This window comes from Schistocerca serialis, chromosome 12, assembly GCF_023864345.2.
Source record: "Schistocerca serialis cubense isolate TAMUIC-IGC-003099 chromosome 12, iqSchSeri2.2, whole genome shotgun sequence".
Lineage (NCBI taxonomy): Eukaryota > Metazoa > Arthropoda > Insecta > Orthoptera > Acrididae > Schistocerca > Schistocerca serialis.
Window position 1 is genome coordinate 60,097,277 of NC_064649.1, and position 22,390 is coordinate 60,119,666.

Consider the following 22,390-nt stretch of genomic DNA (forward strand, 5'->3'; position numbering starts at 1 on the left):
TTACGACTCATTAGTTAAAAAAGAGGATTTCCATTTAATATGGGGTTCAACACTTTGGAATAACTTTCTCACATATTGTGGATATCACTAAGAACTATATCACAAGAAAAGGCCAAATACGAGGAGGACACGCGCTCTGGAAGTTGGAGCCCGGAAGTCAATAATGCCGCCGATTTTTACCTGTTATAGATATCGATACTGACTAGATGTCAGCCTCCGGATTTCCACGATCGTATGAAAATCTCCAGAGTAGTTCTTGAGATTAGGCCGGAGATACAGAGCGAAGAGAGGGGGGACTTCAGTTCCTATGTGTAGAGATACAGAAGATATAGTGAAATATTCTTTATGTATTAGGTTGGTGCATAATACCGTAGCGTGCTGGTGTTCCGGTTGCTACGGAATTGTTTTATCGATTGTCATTTCTTGTTTGTAGTTCACTGTTCTATTGAAGTTTACATTTTGTCATAGTGAGTGGAGCGATGGTCGCTAGAAAATAGAGTGCCAAGTGGAGAAATCAGGGCATATGCGACATATTCTCCTGATCGGGTTCAATAGAAGGATGACAGCAGCGAAACATTTCTGCCGTGTATGGGGATAACGTCACTGGACAGAGCATGGCCAGAAAAGGTTTTCCTGGTTTTAAGGAAGCCCTTTTGACATTAGTGACTCTCCATGTTCAGGAAGACTTTCGACGTGTAATGAAAATCGTTTGGACGCATTAATCCAAAATGATCCACGTTAGTAGACTCGAGAAGTGACTAATGTGACGAACTGCTATCATTCAACTGTCGTGCGACGTTCGCATACTACGGGGAAGGTTCAGAAATCGGGTGTATGATTACCCCATGCTTTACGCCAAAATTAGAAAAACCAGTGGGTGGCCATTCGTGCATCTCTGCTTGTCCGTCATCAGTTGGCTCGTCAGCGACACCGACCATTCCTGTCCTGGATCGTTACTGGTGACGAGAAATGGTATGATTATGTTAACACAAGGGGAAAAAAAGGAGTGGTTGCGCCCAAACAGAGTTGCAACTCCACGTACAAAGAACTGCGCGCCGCCAAAAAATATGATATTATGCATCTGGTGCAATAGCGATGGTGTGGTGTGCGACGAATTGCTTGTCCGAGGTGTAAGCACCACTGCTGACGTTTATTGTCGACAACTGAGACGTCTTGTAAACTCCACCCAGGAAGGAAGACCACTAAGGATGCGTGAAGTGGTGCTACTTCACGATAACGCCCGCAAATACTGTGCAGGAGTTCGGTTGGGAAGTCATTCCGCACCCACCTTATTCACACGATCTTCCGTCCTCAATTTTCACCTGTTCCTCTCTCTTTCGAACAACGTTCAAGGAATTTCCGTTCGGGATGAAAATGCACTCCTACAATGTTTAGAAGAGTTCTTTGTCTCAAATGCACGTGCTTTTTACAGTCATGAAACTGAAAAGTTATCCCAGCGTTGGCAGACTGATGTAAATAGTGAAATATTGTAAATAGTGAAATATTGTAAATAGTGAAATATTGTAAATAGTGAAATATTGTAAATAGTGAAATATTGTAAATAGTGAATATAGTAAATATTCAAAAGGTGTAAATATTGTTGATGACTAATTTCTTCGTTATGTGTATGTGTTGTGTTTATTAAACGTATGGAAAATGCTGTGAACATGTGCACCAGTTCAATAGTTAACTAAAATGACTACAACTTTCATTTTATGTTTGCAGGCAGTAATATTTTTCTATTACACTTTTGATGAATGATGCAATATACGTTCAGATGGCCAAAAGATGTTTTTATGTGATACAATTAGAATTTAACTATTTTTGAATTTTTTTCCTTTAATTGCTTCTTTCCAAAATTCATTATTCTGGGTCAACAGGAACTTCCCTGTAGGTTTTGATGAGTGATTTTGTGGGTCTCAACATATGTGACATAAATGGCCGTATATTAATTTACATTGACATAAAAGCTTAGATTTTTTATTCCGCAAACGATTGAAGAACGGAGCAACAGTGTATATCTACATCTACATCTGCATCGATACTCTGCAAATCACACTTAAGTGCCTGGCATTGTGTTCATCGAACCACCTTCACAATAATTCTTCGCCGTCCACTGTGGCCGGGCGGTTCTAGGCACTTCAATCCCTAACCGCGGTGCTGCTACGGTCGCAGGTTCGAATCCTGCCTCTGGCTTGGATGTGTGTGATGTCATTAGGTTAGTTAGGTTTAAATAGTTCTAAGTCTATGGGATTGATAACCTCAGATGTTAAGTCCCATAGTGCTCAGAGCCATTTGAACCAATAATTTTTCATTATTCCACTCTGGAACAGCGTGCGGAGAAAACAAACACCAATATCATTCCGTGCGAGCTCTGATTTATTTTATTGTGGTGGTCGTTCCTGCCTACGTAGATCGAAGTTAAGAAAATATTTTCGCATTCGGAGGAGAAAGGTTGTGATTGAAATTTCGAGAGAAGATCCCGCTGCAACGATAAACCACTGTTGTAATGGTGTCCATCCCAAATCCTGTATCTCTTCTCCCCTTTTTCGCGATAATACAAAACCTGCTGCTCTTCTTTGAAGATTCTCGGTGTATTCCGTTAATCATATCTGATAAGGATCCCACACCGCACAGCAGTACTCCAAAACTGGACGGACAAGCGTAATGTCGGCCGTTCCTTTAATAGATCTGTCACATTTTCTAAGTGTTCCGCCAGTAATATGCAGTCTTTGGTTGGCCTTCTCCACAACAGTTTCTGTGCTTTCCAATTTAAGTTGTTCGTAACCGCTGGTTATGGATAGTGCCATTCTGACATGTAGGGTGTACTTTAATCACGGCGGCACGCGAAACGTCCGGGAACTCTTCCACCGTTGCCCGAAAGACATTGATCATGCCCCTCTGGACGTCAGAAGTGTCGCTCCATGATTGCATTACGACAACGACTGCGCTCTTAGGCGCGTCCCCGGTCACACTCTATATGACCCCCACTGCAGATTCTGCCACCTGCCGGACTGTGTGCTTTGTTGCAGAGTGGCTGGCTCACGGTTTTACTTCAGCGATTAGTCAGCCACGGCTTAGGCTATATTGCTTTAATTCCATCCCTCGCTTTTTCTTCTTTCCTGTACGTTTTCAGTCTGACATAGTGTTTCTATATTTGTCGTAATTTTGTGTGTGTGTGTGTGTGTGTGCATGCATGTTTCTACGGGGTTATTTATGTTTTTGCTTGTTGTTACAGTCCGTAATACACACATGTAATAATAATGTCGTGTGACGAGGGCCTCCCGTCGGGTAGACCGTTCGCCTGGTGCAAGTCTTTCGATTCGACGCCACTTCGGCGACTTGCGCGTCGATGGGGATGAAATGATAATGATTAGGACAACACATCACCCAGTCTCTGAGCGCAGAAAATCTCCGACCCAGCCGGGAATCGAGCCCGGGCCCTTGGGATTGACAGTCTGTCACGCTGACCACTCAGCTACCGGGAGCGGGCAATACACACACGAAAAAAAGTTTTGCATCACCTCGGTTCCGAGACTTCCGAAACCTGTACAGAAAATTGGAATAAAGATCAACGTAAACATCATTTCCGCCCTTTTTATTGCTCATGAAAACCACACATTGCATGTTGTACCACCATACAGCGAGACCTTCAGAGGTGGTGGTCCAGATTGCTCTACAGACCGGTACCTCTAATACTGAATAGCACGACCTTTCGCATTCCCCGTATTCGTCATGGCATACTACCCACAAGTTCATCAAGGCACTGTTGGACCAGATTGTCCCACTCCTCAACGGCGATTCGGCGTATATCCCTCAGAATGGTTGGTGGGTCACGTCGTCCATAAACAGCCCTATTCAATATATCACAGGCATGTTCGATAGGGTTCATGTCTGGAGAACATGCTGGCCAGTCTAGTCCAGCGGTGTCGTTATCATGAAGTCATTCACAAGACTGGCACGTTGGGGGCGCGAATTGTCGTCCATGAAGACGAATGCTTCGCCAGTATGCTGCCGATATGGTCGGAGTATCGATCGGAGGATGGCATTCACGTATCGTACAGCCGTTACGGCGACTTCCATGACCACCAGCGGCGTTCCTCGGCCCCACATAATGCCACCCCAAAACAGCAGGGAACCTCCACATTGCTGCACTCGCTGGACGGTGTGTCTAAGGCGTTCAGGCTGACCGGGTTGTCTCCAGACACGTCTCAGACGATTGTCTGCTTGAAGGTGTATGCGACACTCATCGGTGAAGAGAACGTGATGCCAATCGTGAGCAGTCCATTCGGCATGTTGTTGGGCCCATCTGTACCGCTCTGCATGGCATTGTGGTTGCAAAGAAGGACCTCGCAATGGTAGTCGGGAGTGAAGTTGATCAGACCGTAATGCGCACAGTTTGAGTCGTAACACGACGTCCTGTGTCTGCACGAAAAGCATTATTCAACAAGGTGGTGTTGCTTTCAGGCTTTCTCCGAGCTGTAGTTCGTAGGCAGTGGTCATCCACTGCTGTAGTAGCCCTTGGGCGGCCTGAGTGAAGCATGTGATCGACAGTTCCTGTCTCTCTGTATCTTCTCCATGTCCGAATAACATCGCTTTGGTTCTCTCCGGGACGCCTGGACACTACCCTTCCTGGCACAAAGTAACAATGCGTACACGATCAACGGCAGTATTGACCGTCTGCGCATGGTTGAACTGTAGACAACACGAGTCATGTACCTTCTTCCTGGTGGAATGACTGGAACTGATCTGCTGTCGGACCCTCTCCGTCTAATAGGCGCGGCTCATGCATGATTGTTTACATCTTTCGGCGGGTTTAGTGACATCTTTGAATAGTCAAAGCGACTGGGTCTGTGAGACAGCATCCACATTCAACGTCTGTCTTCAGGAGTTCTGGGAACCAGGCTGATGAAAAACTTTTTTTTGATGTGTGTTATTTGGTACCGTTTACCCTCGCTCGTCACATAACATTATAGTACGTTGTCGAGCGCCCACACCATCACATCATCCTGATGTAGAATTCCGAAAAGTGCGAGAGGGGGATTCCACGCTGGACGGGAAAACGCTTTCGATTCTTGCAGACCATTAAGCTGGTCATCAGCGCACGTGAGATGTGGTTCAGCTGTGCTGCTGATTACTTTGACCCGTCTACGCTCTGCAGCAAACTGCGAAAAGTGGCCACGGCGGGCCGGATGGACGCTGGCTGCAAGAGCTAGCTAGCAATCAACCTGCTCTCACCGCAGAGATGGGACCGCTTACTGCACACCGCTGCTACGGATTAACTCCTACGGCCAATGAGTCGTCCTTTTTACAGCCGCGCCCCTTATTAACTCCGACTACTCTGGCGAGACCCGTAATTGGCACGTTCATTTGCATCGCCGCGTAAAAAGTACAGACGGCGTGCGAACGCCGCTCTGTCGGCGGCTACCAGATCAGCGCAGCCCGAAACTCTCTTCCCGCTCTTTACGTTCTGCCGAACTTCGTGGAAAGAAGCAGCCGTCTAACCTGCCGCTGCGACTGCCTCTGCTTCTCTCTCTCTGTCTCTCTTAGATCCCATTTTGGATCTGAATAAACAGCGGCACATTCTGTGTGATTTAGTGGAACAGAAATGAAAATTTAGCTCTGCGCTTGCGTTTCTTTGACGTCCGTGCGCAAAGGGATGGCTAAGTTTTGTAACACCCTTGTGAACTCATTCAAGGTTAGTGTCGAAGCACTTGTCGCAGACAAATGGAAGGTACTTATAAAACCTTAATTATCAACTCGAAACAATAAAATTACGTGATTAGCTTCAGCTCAGATGTACGTACAAGTCACGAAAAAAAAAAATCGGAATCTCCGTGCAACAGAACCACTAGATAGGCGGAAAGAAAATTGCGTCACCCATCAATTACAAAGTTGAGTGAACGTAAATACGGAGTCCGTGGTGCGAGTCCTTGACCGGGCTAGCGACGCTACTCAGGTGACAAAAGTCATGGTATACCTCCTGATATGCTTTCAGATGTCCTTTTTACTGGCACAGTACAGCAACACGACGTGGCATGGACTCAACAAGTCGTAGGAAGTGCTATGCAGAAATATTCAGCCATGCTGCCTCTATAGCTGTGGATATTTACTAAGGTGTTGCCGGTGCAGCATAGGAGGGGGGGTTTTAGCCTCTTTTCATTCTCTCCTAGGACGGCCACAGGTTCACTTAACCCTCTGTCAGGTGATTGCCGGGGATCTTTCGCTGAGGTAAAGGGCGATGGGCTCGCCACCTCCTACCTGCTATAGTGGTGTGCACATGAGAAAAAGGATGATGGCGGGATGTTCAAAAACTGGCTCTCAGCACTATGGGATTTAACATCTGAGGTCATCAGTCCCCTAGAACTTAGAACTACTTAAACCTGACTAACCTAAGGACATCACACACTTCCATGCCCGTGGAAGGATTCGAAACTGCGACCATATCAGTCGCGCGGTTCCGGACTGAAGCGCCTAGAATCGCTCGTCCACCGCTGCCATCAAGTAGAAGCAGAAAGCACTTTTGCTTCGTCTTAGTACGCTAGAGCAGAAGTGATTCACATTCTTGTCTTCCGTATTTGATATAAGCGTATTTTGCTAACTACTTTCGACAGAATGGTGAGACTGCAGCAGACTGCAAGCATTGGAGTTGCATTTACATGATTGAAAAATCGCGAGAGTGTTGAAGTTCGATAAACTATAGTTTTATTTTCTCCATTGCATATTATAGTTCAGCTGGCCGGGGATAATGTCATGCCTTTGTTTTCGTTGTCTTCAGATCATGTGGTGTTCGGTACCTGTCTCTGAATTGATAATTGGTAAGTTCAAGTGACTTAGAGGCAGATTCTCTCATTCGCAAAGCTATTTCCCAGCAGTTTGTAAATTTATTTTTACCAACGTTGTGCCATGATGTTTCGAGGCGATTTTAATGTATCAGTTCGATGACTATCTTAAACCATAACGATTGATTTGATATATCAAAAATGTTCACGCATTACATCGCCTTTTTCATAAATTTCTGTTTCGCCAATTCATTACCTTACACATTACGTTTGTTCACAGAGTTTATGATGTGTACCTTACCTCCATGTTGGAATATTTAATTTTGTTTTTTACAAAATGAGCCCCATTCACTTATACTGCATGCAAACATATTCGCGGTTTTTTTTAAAGTACAACTCACCTCAAACTTCCGCGAGCTCCCTAACTGTAACTCACTCACACCCACTAGTCCATCACAGTAAGTCGTTGATACATATCCGCCCAAATTTCCCTTTTTCACTCACTTATTCAGCCCAACTCAGTGTTAATACCTCTTTGTGAATCTTTCTCGTTGTCTCCTGTGTTACAGCCGCAATCCGCTTGATTCTTTCCTACTACCACTACCTCCCTCCTCTCACTTTCACTGTCTCCCTCTTGCTTCTTCTTACTGTTCTTATCTCATCCACTCCTCCCACTGCAGGTTTCTCTTCTCAGTGTCACTTTCTCTCTTCCTCGTTGTCACTGTCATAGACTCTGCCCTTATCACTGACTTTCACACACTTCCACTTTCCCCTTACCTTTATTCTTCTCTCGCTGCCACTACCTCCTTAACAATTTTCCTAGCAGTTTTTTGTCACTATCAACTATGTTTCACTGCCCCTGTGTTCCTCTCTTTTTCTCACACTACTATTGTCTCTTTCGCTCTTTCTATAACACAACTAGTGTCTACTATCTTCCAGTAACTATTACTTTTCCATCTGCTTCCCACGGCCACTCTCTCTTTCTCTCTCAGCATAAAAGTGCAGGAATACGTTCGCTCGTCAAAATTTTCCAGAAAAATTTTAATGGTTATGGGGAAGGTGGGCAGAGGCAGCTGGTACCCCAATTTTCAATCAGAGGTCTTTTAAGTAAAGAGGAACGTAATCACTTCGTTGTGCTCTGACAGCAGCATTTTTCCGCATTTCCCTTCTTTTTCCTGCCACAGTAGAGCATGTCACTCATATGAAAAGAAATGTATGGGTGACAAAAATCTTGATAGTTTCCTAATGTGAAATCGAAATAACGCAGAACTAATTTTACACCTCGCACCGCATCTTATGTGCGTACTTTACATGTAGAGGTGAGATAACTTTGAACCTCTGTATCACGGAAACGGATGAAGACATAAAGACAATTTTCAAATTTGTTCGATATCGCGATCCTAGGAATACATTGTGAAAGTTACAGCCATTTTCTGAGCATAGCTGTCTTTGAGCCTTCGGCGTGTTTTTGGTATGTGGTGATGTCGAAAACATAGTAAAAAGAAAATTTTCTCGTGAGGTTGCCCAAGGAAACGCTAATGAACTAATGGTGCCTCCATATGTCCCATCAAGCTCACTGTTGCCCACATCAAATTCAGAAGGAACCAACGCAATTGTTCCATTTGCCTGAGCCGGAGGAACTGTGTAATTTTCATAATTTGACCCTGTGGTGTAGGACAGTGATAATACGACCAAACTTGTGTTGTTTATACAAATTGCCGCTGGCCAAAAGGCTATCCAGGACACTTGAACCTACCTGTTAATCACCAATGGAAGCCAAGCATTGGAAAATCCAGTTTCTATCTTCAGCGTTTTGGAACATATTAGGTAGCATGGTGTCGCATGCATGCCGACTTGTTCAAGGTGCTTGCTCTCAGTCCTTCAATTTCCAGATGCAAGTAGAAAATTGTTCAAATGTCCCAGAGCACTATAGGACTTAACTTCTGAGGTCATCAGTCCCGTAGAACTTAGAACCACTTAAACCTAACTAACGTAAGGACATCACACACATCCATGCCCGAGGTAGGATTCGAACCTGCGGCCGCAGCGGTCGCGCGGTTCCAGACTGAAGCGCCTAGAACCGCACGGCCACACCGGCAGGCCCAGATGCAAGTAAGGCATCGATAATTCAGTAGTTCGAGTTACATGGCAGAAGAAACAGCGTTGTCTTAAGTTATTGCTTTCGCCACCGAAGTTCACCATTTCATTACGTAAAGTAGGCTTGTGGGGACAAAAACATTTATTTGTCGTGCACTAATCGAGCCTGTAAGACACGGTTTTAGTAAAACTTGACGCAGGTTAGTATGAGGTCGGTGACCTGCTCCGAAAGTAACATAAATTGCGTTACTTCTTAGTAACCCCATCTACATCTACATGATTACTCTGCTATTCACAATCAAATGCCTGGCAGAGGGTTCAATGAACCACCTTCAATCTCTCTATCTACCGTTCCATTCTCAAACGGCGCACGGGAAAAACGAGCACTTAAATTTTTCTTTGCGAGGCCTGATAGCTCTTATTTTATCGTGATGATCATTTCTCCTTATGTAGGTGGATGCCAACAAAATGTTTTCGCAATCGGAGGAGAAAACTGGTGATTGAAATTTCATGAGAAGATCACGTCGCAACGAAATAGGCCTTTATTTTAATGATTGCCAGTCTAATTCATGTATCATGTCTGTGGTACTATCTCCCTTATTTCGCGATAGTACAAAACGAGCTGCCCTTCTTTGTACTTTTTCGATGTCATCCGTCAGTCCCACTTGGTGCGGATCCCACATCGCACGGCAATACTCCAGAATAATGGCGGACAATCATGGTGTAAGCAGTCTTTTTAGTAGACCTATTGCACCTTCTAAGTGTTTGCCTATGAATAGCAGCCTTTGGTTTGCTCTACCCGCAACATTATCTATGTGAGCGTTCCAATTTAGGTTATTTGTAATTGTAATCCCTAAGTATTTAGTTGAATTTATAGCCTTCAGATTTGTGTGACTTATTGCGTAATCTAAATTTAGCTGATTTCTTTTAGTACTCATGTGAATGACTTCACTCTTTTCTTTATTCATGGTCAACTGCCACTTTTCGCACCACACAGATATCTTATCTAAATGATTTTGCAATTCGTTTTGGTCATTTGATGACTTTACAAGACGGTAAATGACAGCACCATCTGCAAACTATCTAAGACGGCTACTCAGATTGTCTCCTATGTCCTTAATATAGATTAGGAACAATAGAGGGCCTATAACACTTCCTTGGGGAACGCCAGATATTACTTCTGTTTTACGCGATTTGTTTTTCGTCGCGCTTTTGCGTAAGGTATGCTATCTCCGGGCGCAAACTTTGAAGTTACATTCAGTGATTGGAGGTAAATTAGAGGGCACGAACCGGCTTCTTAATCTTGTATGAACTCTCACTTAATTCTTTGAGAAAGAGTACATTGCACTGAAAAAATGTTCAAATGTGTGTGAAACCTTATGGGACTTAACTGCTAAGGTCATCAGTCCCTAAGCTTACACACTACTTAACCTAAATTATACTAAGGCAAAACACACACACCCATGCCCGAGGGAGGACTCAAACCTGCGCCGGGACCCATTGCACTGACATTGTGGCCAGTCTTTTACCTCTTTCAACATGACTTAACAACATAAACACAAGTTCCTGGCTTTATTTTAGTCATTACGGCTTGGGCAAGCAACCGCTGCTCTGGAACAAACCATAAATAAAAACTGCATCAACGAACTGTACATTCCCATAAAGAAAGATTTATTTTACGAGTAACTCGATTCGGCTTTATGCCCATCTTAGGACGCAAGTATACAAATTTTTATGCAGATTTCACATTTCTCTTAGCACAAAAAAATGTGGAATCTTGCATAAGAAGCACATGCTGACGTCTGAAATTAAGTTCAGACGTGAAACAGGTCACAGAAAAAAAAAACCTCTACCTCGGACCTCCAACGTGGTACTCCATATTTCTCGCTCTCGTCATCTTAGTTACGCTGGTTCGAAGGCAGGCAAGTAGTTACGCTCGTTGGAAGCGAGGCAAGTAATGAGGTAGCGCCTTTAGATGGCTAATCGGTCCGCAAATTTCTGCGGTTGAAAGCGGGTGGCGCAGTTACGCGCACAGAAGCGCCACCTGTGACAAACTGTAATGGAATGCGGCGAGTGCTGTACATTACAATTGCTTCGTGGGAGTCTCGACAGCTAGATCTCACTCGAATATGTAGGTGCTATCGCACCTAGCCTAAGTTGTTGTTCATGTTGTTAAGAACGAGCACACACTTCCAACCGTTACAAAACTGACAGTTCGTTGATCCCTGAGGATGTGTCTTATCAACCAGTCTTTTGCTTTAGTTAGCTTGGCCTTTTAATTCAGTACCTCCTCAGATGAGTTACGTGATCTTCTATCTAATCCTCAATATTCTTATATAGCATCATCCACTGAAGCGCCAAAGAAACTGGTAAAGATATGCGTATTCAAATGCAGATATATGTAAACAGGCAGAAGATGGCTCTGCGGTCGGCAGCGCATATATAACACAATAAGTGTCTGGCGTAGCTGTTGGTTCGGTTACTGCTGCTACAATCGAAGTTTATCAAGATTTAAATGAGTTTGAACGTGGTGTTACAGCCGGCTCACGAGCGATTGGACATCTCCGAGGTAGAGACGAGGTGGGAATTTTACTGTACGACCATTTCACGAGTGTACCGGGAATATCAGGAGGGAGCCCGGTAAAACATCAAATCTCCGACATCGCTGCGACCGGAAAAAGATCCTGCAAGAACGAGACCAACGACGACTGCGGAGAATCGTTCAACGTGACAGAAGTGCAGCCCTTCCGGAAATTGCTGCAGATTTCAATACTGGGCCATCAGCAAGTGTCAGGGTGCGAAGCATTCACGAAACATCATCGATATGGCCTTTCGGAGCCGAAGGCCCACTCGTAAACCCTTGATGACTGCACGACACGAAGTTTAACGCCTCGCCTGGTCCCGTCAGCGCCAACATTGAACTGTTGATGACTGGAAACATGTTGCTCGGTAGGACGAATCTCGTTTTAAATTGTATCGGATGGATGGGCATGTACGGGTATGGAGACAACTTCATCAATCCATGGGTTCTGCATGTGAGCAGGGAACTGTTCAAGACGTTGGGGGTTCTGTAATGGTGTGGGACATTGTAGTAGGAGTGATATGGGACCCCTGATACCTCTACATACGACTCTGACAGGTGAGACGTGTCTGATTACCTGCATCCATTCATGTCAATTGCGCACTGCGACGGACTTAGGCAATTCTAGCAGGACAGCGCGACATCCCACACGTCCAGAATTGCTACAGAGTGGCACCAGGAACACTGTTCTGTGTTTAAAAAGTTCCGCTGGCCAACAAAATACTCAGACATGAACATTACTGAGCATATCTAGAATGCCTTGCAACGTGCTGTTCAAAAGGCATCTCCACCCCCTCGTACTCTTATGGATTTATCGACAGACCTGCAGGATTCATAGTGTCAGTTTCCTCCAGCACTACTTCAGACTTTAGTCGAGTCCATGCCACGTCGTGTTGCGACACTTCCGCGTGCTCGCGGATGCTCTACACGATATCAGTTTCTTTGGCTCTTAAGTGTAGCCTATTCCAAAAGTTTATACTTAGTCCAGGTCTGAACTGGTTATCGTATAAGTTTGACTTTCGTACAAGCCTACATGCCATACAAATGCCTCCAGGACGTCTTTGAGTGTCAGTTTCCTCCAGCACTACTTCAGACTTTAGTCGAGTCCATGCCACGTCGTGTTGCGACACTTCCGCGTGCTCGCGGATGCTCTACACGATATCAGTTTCTTTGGCTCTTAAGTGTAGCCTATTCCAAAAGTTTATACTTAGTCCAGGTCTGAACTGGTTATCGTATAAGTTTGACTTTCGTACAAGCCTACATGCCATACAAATGCCTCCAGGACGTCTTTGATGGAATTCAAACTTATATTCGATGCCAAGAAATTTCTCTTCTTCAGAAACACGTTTCTTGCTGCTGGCAGTCTGCATTTGATGTCCAACCATAGCCACAGTCAGTTATTTTCCTGCCTAAAAGCAAAACTCATGTACTTCTTTCAGTGTCTCATGTGCTAACTTAATTCCCTCTGCATCACATAATACACTGATCGGCAAAAGTCAAGGGATAGCGATATGTCCATATACAGATGGTGGTAACACGCGTACACAAGGTATAAAAGGGCAGTTTATTGGCGGAGCTGTTATTTGTAATCAGGTGATTCATGTGAAAAAGTCTGAGACGCGATTATGGTCTCACGGCGAGAATTAAGACTTTGAATGAGGAGAGGTAGTAGTAGGTAGACGCATGGGACATTCCACTTCGGAAATCGATAGGGAATTCAATGTTCAGAGATCCATATTGTCCAGAGTGTGCAGCGAGTACCACATCTCAGGCATTGCCTCTCGCCTCGGTCTTCACTTAAGACCGAGAGCAGCGGCTCTCGCGTGGAATTGTCAGTGCTAACAGACAAGCATCACTGTGTGAAATAACTGTAGAGATCAAGTGCGACTTATGACGAACGTATGCGTTAGGATGGAGCAGAGAAATTTGGCGTTACTGGTCTATGGCAGCAACGACCAGCGCGAGTTCCTCTGCGATCATCACTATACGCCTGCATCGTCTCTTCAGGGCTCGTGACGATATTGGTTGGACCCTAGACGACTGAATAACCGTGGTCTCGTCAGATGAATCTTGGTTTCAGTTCGTAACAGTTGATGGTAAGGTTGAAAGTTTGACGCAGACGCCACGCTGCTATTGACCCAAGTTGTCAACAAGGCATTGTGCAAGCTGGTGGTGGCACCGTAATGACGTGAGCTGTGTTTACGTGGAATGTACTGGATCCTCTGGTCCGACTTAACGGGTCATCGACTGGAAATGATTACGTTGGGCTATTTATGTTCAACTGAATATTCGTTTCCTTTTTCTGAACACTATTTCAACGACCGACCCAACCGTCTTCTTCAGGTGCTGCTTTTTTTTTGCCGCGCATGGTAGCGGCGCGGTCTGAGGCGACAGTCAATTGCGTAGCAGCGAGGAGAGCTCCGCCTACCATCCTAAGGGAGCCATGGGTCTGATGATGGTTTTGTAGAAAGAACCGAAACCGGTTACCTGTATCATCAAAACATACATGACGTGATCAAGACTGAACTTTAGTCAAAATATAACTGAGCTATGCTGCCTCCATAGCTCTCCATAACTGCGACAGTATTTCCGGTGCAGTATGTTGTGAACTAACTGACCTCTCGATTATGTCTCATGAATGTTCAGTGGGATTCATGTCGGCCTCTCTGGGTTGCCAAATCATTTGCTCGAATTTTCCAGAATGTTCTTCAGACCAATAGCAAACAGCTGCGGGCTGGTGACACGGCGCACTGTCATCCATAAAAATTAAATCGTTGTTTGGGAACATGAAGTCCATGAAGGGCTGTAAATGATTTCCAACTAGCCGAGCGTAACCATTTCCCGTCAATGATTGCTTCACTTGGACCAGAGGATCGAGTCCACTCTACGTAAACACGGCCCGCACCATTATGGATCTACCGCCAGCTTGCACAATGCCTTGTCGACAAGTTGGGTCCATGGCTTCGTCGCGTATGTGTCGCACTCGAACCCTACCATGAGCTTGGGACTCACCGTGACAGGCCACGGTTTTCCGGTCGTCTAGGATCCAACCGATGTGGTGAGGAGCCCAAGAGAGGCGCTGCAGGCGATCTCTTGCTGTTAGCAAAGACACTCAACGTCGGTCTTCTGCTGCGAAAGCTCATTAGCGCCAAATTTCGCCGCCCTGACATAACATTCACGTTCTTCGTACGTCAAACAATAACTTCTCCGGTTATTTCACATAGTGTTGCTTGTCTGTTAGCACTGCCAACTTTACGCAAACGCCTAGGCTCTAGGTCGTTAACTGAAGGCCGTCAGCCAGTGCGTTGTCCGTGGTGAGAGGTATTGCCTGCAATTGAGAAGGCCCAAAGAAGAGCGGCAAGATTCGTGACTGGTACATTTAGCCATCGCGTTACAGATCTCATAGAAAGTTTGAAGTGGGACACACTTGCAGATAGACGACGCGCTAAAGTGGAGAGGCTGCTCGCTAAATTCCGAAATCCAATCTTCGCCGAGGATGTAGAGCATGTATTATTACCACCAACTTTCAAATCGCGTAATGATCATCATTCAAAGATAAGGGAAATTAGAGCTCGTACTGAGGCGTTCAGACAGTCGTTTTTCGCTCGCGCGATCCGCGAGTGGAACAGAAAGGGGGGGGGGATATGACTTTGGCGCAAATTGTGCTCTCCGCCACACACCGTTTGGTGGCTAACAGAGTATATATGTAGATGTAGAATTTGGTATTCTCGGCACACTTGTGACTCCCTGGATCTCGAACTATTAAATTCTCTAACGATATCCGAAATGGAATCTCCCATGCGTCTAGCTCCAACTACTATCCCGCTTTCAAAGTTTGTTAATTTTCGTCGTGCTGCCCTAATCACGACGGAAACCTATTCACGTGGATCACCTGAGTACAAACGACAGCTGCGCCAATGGAGAGCACTTCTATACATCGGGTACGCCACGTTATCGCAATCTGTATACGTGCATATCGCTATCCCATGACGTGTAGCTGAGAAGGACAAGTCCCGGGATCAACATTTTGTTTGAAACCATTTAACCCGTGATGCAGGTTAGGGGCCCAGATATCACACACTTCAGCTATTCACTCAGGTGGGCTTTAGCCTGCGAGTCGTCGACGAAGAAACAGCTATGGAATTTTGGGTGGTCATCTAAAACTTTTAAATAGGGAATGTTCCTTAGACTGGTTGCTTGATGTAACGGTTAAGGTACTGTAATTACGTGCAAAGCATTCGAATCTTGTCGAATGCTTCGAAATTCTTATTTCTATATCTTTCTTGAAATTTCTTCGAACATTTTCTGTTCAATTAATTGGTTTAAACTTAATTTTTTAAATTCATATTCCGTTACTATATGGATGAAATCATAGGATAACAGCCGGCCGCTGGTGGCCGAGCGGTTCTGGCGCTACAGTCTGGAACCGCACGACCGCTACGGTCGCAGGTTCGAATCCTGCCTCGGGCATGGATGTGTGTGTTGTCCTTAGTTAGGTTTAAGTAGTTCTAAGTTCTAGGGGACTTATGACGTCAGCAGTTTAGTCCCATAGTGCTCAGAGTCTTTTGAACCATATAGGATAACAGTACATAAGAAATTAAATCTCAGATAATAGATTAAAATAATTAAAATCACATGAACAAACATACCAAGTGGGACAAGAATAGTAGAAATAGAAGAGAGAGCAAATGAAAAAGTTAACACGGAGATTAAAATTACGCAAAAAAGGATCAGAAACAGAAATACTACAATTAAAACAGTTAACTGTGTAAAAATAACAATAAGTATTATTTCGATAAAGATGTAAAAATAAAAAATAAAAATTCAGAGCACTTAACTCGATTCGAACCCTTACCTTCATGTAGTGAAGACTATACCTTAACCATTATGCTATACAACCGGTCTGCATACTGTTCCACTTTGAAACCTGTAGGGCATCAAGCGAAATTCTCAAACTTTTTCGTAGTTTACTCACTAATGAGAGGCCGCCAGGCTGAATGGCTGCATGGTATTACACCTGGGACTTACGCAACATTACGTAATACCCCATTCAAAAAATTATTTTTGTGTAATGATTCAGTTTTTGTATAATAATTCAGTTTTTTCAAGGGCAGCTAGGAGATGCCTGGCGGTTCACTTTCGTCTCTTGCCATCCTGATTTCTATTACGTAAGGATCGTGTTCTGCACATCTAATTTAACTCTCCAACGAAATGTGTTCGAATACTTTTTTGTCTTAGGAATTCACATATTTATGAAAACTGCTTATGTATTAACTGTTTCATTTTTCAGCCTATTGTGGGAGAGACGCAACATTTAGACGAGGCACTGATCCGCTATTGGCGTGACTTTGTTACAAATTTTCGGTAGATCTATCACTTTTTTGCTTATTGTAAAACCTGAACCTGGTGTCATTCGGAGCAGTAGTCCGAAAATTTGAACTAGCTACACAGCATAGAGCGATTACCTAGAGCGATTACCGGGTGGTGATACGCAGTTTACATTCCAAAATTTCATCGGTCCACGTCTTTAGTAGCGCTGCTCCCAAAACCAGTCTGGGACTATTACATCTTGCTCCTTCGACCATATATTTACTGAGTGGAAATGGAAGCCAACCCACAGTCACCGTAAAGATGGTTCAAAAAGTCGATCCCATCACTCCGGACAGCGCATTTTGGTGCTTTTTGTTTTTCATATCCCGCTCTGGTATTCCGTGAAACGGAAATTCCTTCATCGTTTCCGAGCCCTAACGGACGTGACGGCCGGCGCGATCTTAATAAACTCAGTGACGGACTCCTGGTTTCGTTTAAACTGGAATTTCCGCTATTGTATGTTAGGTATCCCAGCGTCTTTACTCCCGGCAGATATCTTAATTACGCTGCCTGCGAAACTTCGCGTTTGCGCCTCAGTACCGTTCTCATCATACGCCAGTTCATGTTTATAATCGAGCCAGTGCTCGGCGACCCCTGATTGGGTTGGTTTAGGCGGGGAGTCCAACGGCCTTTCCGCAATGGCAACATGGGTTTCCATTATATCACCGAAGTTAAGCGCTATCGGGCTTGGCTAACACTTGGATGGGTGACCATCCCGACTTCCCGAGTGCTGTTGGCAAGCAGAGTGCACTCAGCCCTTGTGAGGAGAACTGAGGAGCTACTTGATTGAGAAGTAGCGGTTCCAGTTAAGATAACTGACATCGCCCGGGAGAGCGGTGTACCGACCACATGCCCCTGCACATCCGCATCCAGTAACACCTATCGGATCAGAATGATATGGCAGTCGGTCGGTACCGTTGGGACTCTCGATGTCTGTTCGAACGGAATTGTAGTCGGGCATGTCGCTGATGTTCCTTGCATCTCTCCTAGACTGTTCTGACAGACTGCTCCACATAAGACACGCAACATTTTCGTGTTTTTCGGAGGCCTGTATCATCTTCAACAATGCAGAGAAGACGACAGCTAGGTCGGTCGTCGAAATACGGATTTTTTCAAGATGAACCTACTGTTTTTAAGGTCTTGCAGCATTCATTCATTCAGCTTACAGTTATAAATAAGGCATCAATAAAAGAGCAACTCAAACAGTTTTTCTTACAAGTGTTCAATATGAGCACCATTCGTGACACAGTGATTCTATAGACGAGATCTTCCAAAACCTTGATCAGTGTGTCCGACGTAGTTGTTGTGACAATGCTTTCTCTAAATTCGGGTCAACTGGTAGCGGAAGCATATACACATGGTCCTTCATGGAACCCCGAAGGTAAAAATCGCACGACGTCAGATGCTGTGTGAACGTGACGGTCTTGCAAAACAAGCTCTATAATCCGGTCTCTCACGGGCAATGCAGAGGTAAAGGACACTCGTGCTCATAAATTAAGGATAATACTGATACATGGTGAAACAACGCTGTGGTGGGCGGTTTGCGGTTTTCAATCACCTCGGGGTATGACCATTTGGTGCATCTGACCTGCGGTCGTCGCACCGTGGCGCTGGTAGCAGTCCACATACACAGTGGTGTGTTGGTGCATATCAGAGTACGGTGCAGCAAGTAAGTGTGCAGACGTTTGCAGACGTGCTAATGGTGACTGTGTGTTGAAAATGGCTCAAAGAACACACATTCATGACGTTGTGAGGGGTAGAAAACTAGGGTGATTGGAGGCTGGTCAAACACAGCAGGTCGTAGCACGGGCCCTCGGTGTGCCACAAAGTGTGAACTCAAGATTATGGCAACGATTTCAACAAACAGGAAATGTGTCCAGGCGCTACAGTACGGGACGTCCACAGTGTACAAGACCACAAGAAGAACGATATCTCACCATCAGTGCCCACAGACGGGCACGGAGTACTGCAGGTAGCCTTGCTCGGGACCTTACCGCAGCCACTGCAACAGTTGTTTCCAGACACTCAGTCTACAGACGACTGAACAGATATGGTTTATTCGCCCGGGAACCTGCAAGGTGCATTCCAGTGACCCCTGGTCATAGGAGAGTCCGTAAAGCCTGGTATGAAGAACACAGTACATGGTCATTGGAACAATGGTCCCAGGTTATGTACAAGGACGAGTCCAGGAATAATCTGAACAGTTGTTCCCACAGGGTTTTCGTCTGGTGTGAACCAGGAACCAGATACCAACCGCTTTATGTCCTTGAAAGGGACCTGTATGGAGGTCGTGGTTTGATGGTGTGGGGTAGGACTGTGATTGTTGCATGAACGCCCCTGCATGTCTCTGACAGAGGAATTGTAACAAGTCACGTGTATCGGGACGTCATTTTGCACCAGTATGTCTGCCTTTTCAGGGATGCAGTGGGTCCCACCTTCCTCCTGATAGATGATAACGCACGGCCCCACCGAGCTGCCATCGTGAAGGAGTACCTCGAAACAGAAGGTATCAGGCGAATGGAGTGACCTTCCTGTTCTCCAGGCCTAAACCCCATCGAGCACGTCTGGAATGCTCTCGGTCGACATATTGCTGCACGTCTACAAACCCGTAGGACACTTAAGGAGCTCTGACAGGCACTGGTGCAAGAATGGGAGGCTATACCCCAGCAGCAAGTAGTGTGTAAGCTTAAGGACTGATGACCTTAGCAGTTAAGTCCCATATGATTTCTCACACGTTTGAACATTTGAGCTAAAGACGTCAGGGTCCATAAAATCTTCATCGTCATGCAGCAACATTTCGTTTGCAAAGTTGGCACGTAAACCGTAGTCTGTAGCCTTAAGTGCTTGTAACAGCTGCAAACGGTAAGGACGTAGTTGCAAGCGTCTGCTGAAAAGTCTCTACACAGACGTCGCCGGAAATGTTAATTTACGACTAGCCATCCGAACTGATTTCTTGCGGTTACGTGTGAAAGATTTTCACACTCGTTCAGTACGTTCTTCAGTCGCCCGTTCCATACTCTTCCTTTTGCGCACAGGTATAAAAAAAAACTGTTAGAGTTGCTCTTTTATTTAATGTATTATTTGTAATTGGTAGTTGAATGTAATAAATACCACAAAGGCATAAAACGTGTATATTCATTTTGAAACTACCTGTACCGTGCAGAAAATGGAAGCAGCAACTCACCGCGTCACCTGGAAGTCTATCATTGTCATTAACTTAATAATGATGAAGATACAAGCGTATTACACCAATTACACACGGGCCAAAAGCCGAAACTCGTCTGCGTATAGGTAAAGTTATAATTAAAGTGATGGGTTGCTAAACCAGTGATGATCAAAGAAAAATGGAAATTTTCTTATTAATGAATCTTTACTTATTAATCATCAGCATCGACTTTGACATCTTTAGAGTGATCAGCCTGTGATATAATACATTTATGCAGTCGCTTTTTCCAGTCTTGAAAGCACTTCTAGAAGTCACTTTCCATTATGGTGTTCAGCTCCTTCAGCGATTCTGCTTTTATCTCATTAACGGTGGCAAAACGACGTTCTGTCATGATTTTCTTCAATGGAAAGAAGTTGAGGGGGGCCATGTTCTGCGGAAATGGTGGCTGAGTGTGATAAAGCTTTTGCATTTCTTACTTTTATGTTTTTGTCTTGATTAAAGGCAAAGAGAAAAGATGAAGTGGTAGCCCAGCTAAGAGCCTGTGCTTACAATCATTTAGTTTTGATTTTCAGTTGTTAAAAAACAGGGGAGTTTTTCTTGTACTGTAGTAGAAAGGAAAGATTCGCGCTCAGCTTGTGAACGAGTGAGAAGCACGCCATTTTTTTTAGCGAGTAATGGTAGACCACCATTTTGGGGTCACTATGAATAAGTGAAGAGTATGTATTTCATATGTGCACGGTTTAGAAAAATACAGTATTGTGTTATTAACAGAAAGGTCGTGTGAGTTGTTATTTCAAACAGTACGACAATTACAAGAACTGAAGCCCACCTGTGTACTTTGGAAAATGACGAAGATCCGATGAGCTCAATAGCAACACGGTCAACATTTCGAAGGTGAACACGGCGACCAGACGTAGCATTATAAAGAAGGGTAAGCACAAATCTACAGCGGAGAAAGAAACTACTACCCCGTTGCAAAATAATATGAACAAATACGAACTTATTTCCAGGCATAGCTCAGCTTATTGTGCTTGTCATTCATACCGAAAAATTAATCTCATTAATTCAATAAATTTTAAAAAGCCACACATTTCAACATTTTATTTAATATTTATTCCATAATTTTATTATATTATATGAGGTAATAGAACGGTTATGTTTTTTGCCAAAATATTACCAACAAGCATTAAGGTGTGATTGGGAACATTCTCATAATGCAATTACAACTAGTGGTTTCGTTACAATTCTTTTACAAATTTTCCGATTGCTTCAAGCATACGGCACCTAACTTCCAGGTAGTATTCATTATGCACTGTATGAACATAAGATAAGGACTCACTACGCTCTATATCATTGTAATCGAAGGAAACAGTGAGAAGAACCTTTCGCATGTGATCGAACTTGTCAAATTTTTGTTCGGTCTTGGCTCTTCAGGCAGTTTCCTATGGGACGACTAGGCCTGTGTTTCGACGTCATACCTATACACACGGGTTTCGTCATCTATCATAATATTCTTTAGAAGTTCTGGATCGTTGTCGACTTCATTCAGCTGTTCCTGGGTGATGTGTACGTGACGCCGTTTTTGATCGAAATTCAACAATTTCGGAACAAACTTTGCTGCTACACGTTTCATGCCCAAAATATCACAGAGAACTTGCTTGTCATGAGACAAAGGACATGCCGACATTATCAGCAACCACTTTCATGGTGATGCGGCGATTTTCCAGAATCGTTTTCTTTTCTTCTTCCACATTGTCGTCAGTAATGGATGTGCCATGATGTCCAGGGCAGTCCTCGTCTTCATCATTTTTTCGATCCTCTTTGGAAAGTGTATACCACTGGTAAACTTCTGTCTTTCTCATAATAGATTCGCCAAAAGGCACGGTCAACTTTTCGAATGCGGTACTCCATTCCATTTTGAAGAAAAATTTAATGCAGATTTTTCGATCCACCTTTCTCGAAAGCAAAAATTCGCCGAGCATTCGAAAATACGTACAGTCATCTCGACTGTCGGCTTTAAACTGAATACTCAAAACAGTTGAAAATATAAACGTACGTCAGGAACGTGTGCAGCAACAAGATAAAGAAACTAAAAATCTGGTACTTAAAGCGAACGAACTTAAAAAAATGCCCGTTACTTTCTTTTATCACACCTCTAAGTTATCGGGCAGTCAGCCTGTCGGAGTTGTTTCACAGAATTTGTGAGCCACCGTACGCCTCCTGTGTGCTGCAAGAAGAAGCGGGAGGCGCGACTTTTGACCAGTGCTGTACTGCGGCGAGCGCACCCCTGTCGCGGGGAACAGGACCTTGACACGCCGATGGAGTTGCAACTCCAGAGGGTCATGGGGGCAGGACCAGTGGTCGCGAGCGCCAATCGTGTTCCTCTGACCACTA